Source organism: Rhagoletis zephyria, unplaced genomic scaffold (assembly GCF_001687245.7).
Source record: "Rhagoletis zephyria isolate East Lansing unplaced genomic scaffold, Rhagoletis_zephyria_1.1 Rzeph_scaffold_30039, whole genome shotgun sequence".
Taxonomy (NCBI): Eukaryota; Metazoa; Arthropoda; class Insecta; order Diptera; family Tephritidae; genus Rhagoletis; species Rhagoletis zephyria.
Window position 1 is genome coordinate 1,903 of NW_016187095.1, and position 2,556 is coordinate 4,458.

The 2,556-nt window shown below is 33.1% G+C and overlaps 1 long non-coding RNA gene across 1 annotated transcript; it reads right to left on the reverse strand.

Moving 5' to 3' along the window:
* Positions 1-1,208: 1,208 nt before the first annotated feature.
* On the reverse strand, positions 1,209-1,584 carry LOC108383007 (uncharacterized). The gene is made up of 2 exons (XR_001849720.1): positions 1,337-1,584; positions 1,209-1,251 (listed from the first exon to the last, which is right to left on the reverse strand). It is a non-coding gene; the product is annotated as an uncharacterized LOC108383007 (long non-coding RNA).
* Between the last annotated feature and the right edge of the window lie 972 nt (positions 1,585-2,556).

Sequence of the window (2,556 nt, forward strand, 5' to 3'; positions counted from 1 at the left end):
GCATTTAACTTTCTGTGAGATCGTAAGCCGCATTTTGGTTCGAAGACTCTGTATGTTTATTTTTTTTTATATTCGCTTTTATTAAAGAACCGAGGGGTTTTACTGGTAATCTTTGTCTACATTTAATTTTTATTAGATTCTGAAGATTTTTGCAAACATCTGCTCGTTCAGTTCGTTTTTAATTAATTTAATTTGTTCATAAAACTCGCATATATTTAAATTATGTTAAGTTCTCGAGCTCCGGTAGAAAATATGTAAGGTAGAAAAAGGTAAAACCATTTCTATAAGAAATCAGATTGGCAAACCTTGTAATGTAAAAAAATTTAGTCCAAGTATGTGTGAAGTGGAAAGAAGAAAATATATATAAAAGTAGAAATTTTTAACCAACGTAAATATCTGTGGTCATAAGCACTAACCGCCTAAGTCGACTAGAGCAAGAATTGAGTTATATATGCTATCGTATTCTGCAACTACTATTCCAAAATATTTTTATTTCCCCTAAGGCTAACATTACAATCCAAATGTTTAAAACGTTCTCGAATCCAGGTTTTTCGACTTAGGCGGTTATTGCTTATGACCACAGATATAAAACCAATCGAAATATACACAGCGCTGCATTCCAAATTTTACCAAAAACGTCTATGTGGTGTCAACGTGCTTTCTGGCTTCAAATTGTACCAAAAAAGCGCAATTGTGGCAACTTTATCATCACTGAATCGCGGCCACAGTTTGTTGGCCGCATCGAACTCAAGGCTATTGTTAAAAAGTTTCATTTCTTATTTTGTTAAAAGAAAATTAAATTATTTTTATCGCGCACAAAGAAAGGAGGAGAACGTCACAATAGTGAATAAAGATGCTATAATGTGATTTGTCATTTTTGTTAACGCGACTCATTTGCCTCCGATTTACATAATAAAGTGCATATATGTATATGTATGCACATATATGTATGCACATATATGTATGCACATATATGTATGCACATATATGTATACATATTTTACTTACATTTGAATAGCTCCTTTTCCACAATAGCAGAATATTATTTTTGTTTGATATTCTGTTATTTCCTAGTGGTTTTAATTTTAATTGTAATTTTAGAAGAATACATAAATATGTACGATGTCAAATATACACTTTTCACTTAGTTAACTTCCACTCCTTCTCAAATTCTTAGCACAAGCCTCGCGAATTATGTTCTGCTGCAATTCTTGTAGAATTTCAATAGCACCAAAACAAGCTTTATAGACACTAAATGAAATAAGTTATGTAATTTTTAAAAATTGGAAACCCAATAAGGATTTTGCGAGTTTGCAATAAGTGAAAATTTAGAAACCCTGTATCGAAGGTGCTCCACACGCAACCGCTTCTCTTAAAAATCTGACAGCAACTGAGTGCGCCGGCCAGCACATGTCGCTTAAATACGCACTAAACAAAACGAACACCGCCAACATGGGATAGCACACAGCTAGCCCTACGGCGCGGCGTGGTGCTATAGCAAATTGCATTGTGCTTGTCACTTCGTAGGCAAGAAGGTTTGCCACGCATATGTATACGAGTACCAAGAACGTTGTGTGTAGTCTCCCGACGTGGCCAATACCTACCTATTTCTCTCTTTGCACGCTCTCTCGCTGACACGCACGCGTCTTTTAGCTTGGAACTAGTACATATGTATGTATATGTATGTACATTAGGTTGTCCCAAGAATATATGGAAAAAAATTGTTTGCATATTTTGATATGCATACCCTCTACATTTGTGCTTTTTAGCCTAAAGAGCCTTATATATGAAGTTTTATGGCCGTAGGATAACAGTAACACGTGCCGATTTTTAGTTGAAGTTTTAGTTAAAAACTAATAATAATCGTGCTTGAAAACTTTGGAAATGTGAAAAATGCGATATGTTGCTCATATTTTAGCGCATTTCTAGTAAATCTGCATCTTTAAATTTTTAATAGGACGGCAGGATTTCTCTCAAGGATATCGAAAAAATTAATTAAACTAAAATATTCTTTGAAACTTTTACCCTTCAATATCCTTATCTACAAAGATTCTTCGGAATGAATTCAAAATTAAAAGTCTTGAAGAATAATATTTTTAAAGGATATTTTTTACATGCTCCAAAAGGATAACTTAAAAACAAAAGTAATAATTAATCTTGTTTTGAATTTTTCTTTTATTTGATACCCATATTACTATATTTTGTGTAAACTTTTGGAAACATATTCAGGGTATTCATATTAACGCGTAACTGCCTCGTAACTGTGTAAACCTTGTAAATAAACCTGGTTTCCGTACAAAATTAAACAATTTTACGAGGTTTACATGGATATGAGGCTTTTACGCGTTAAGCTGAATTGTCCTATTATAATTTACGGTCCCTTGGAAAAAATCCTGACTACCCGGTAAAAAAAACTAAAAACGCAGATTTACTTAGTATTATGCCCTAATACTGTATAGAGTATAATAATACCGCCTTATATAGAAGTAAAAATACTAAGTTAACAAAACACGCGAGTATTCTGCACAAAGATTATTCTGATAACTTTGGCAGCAA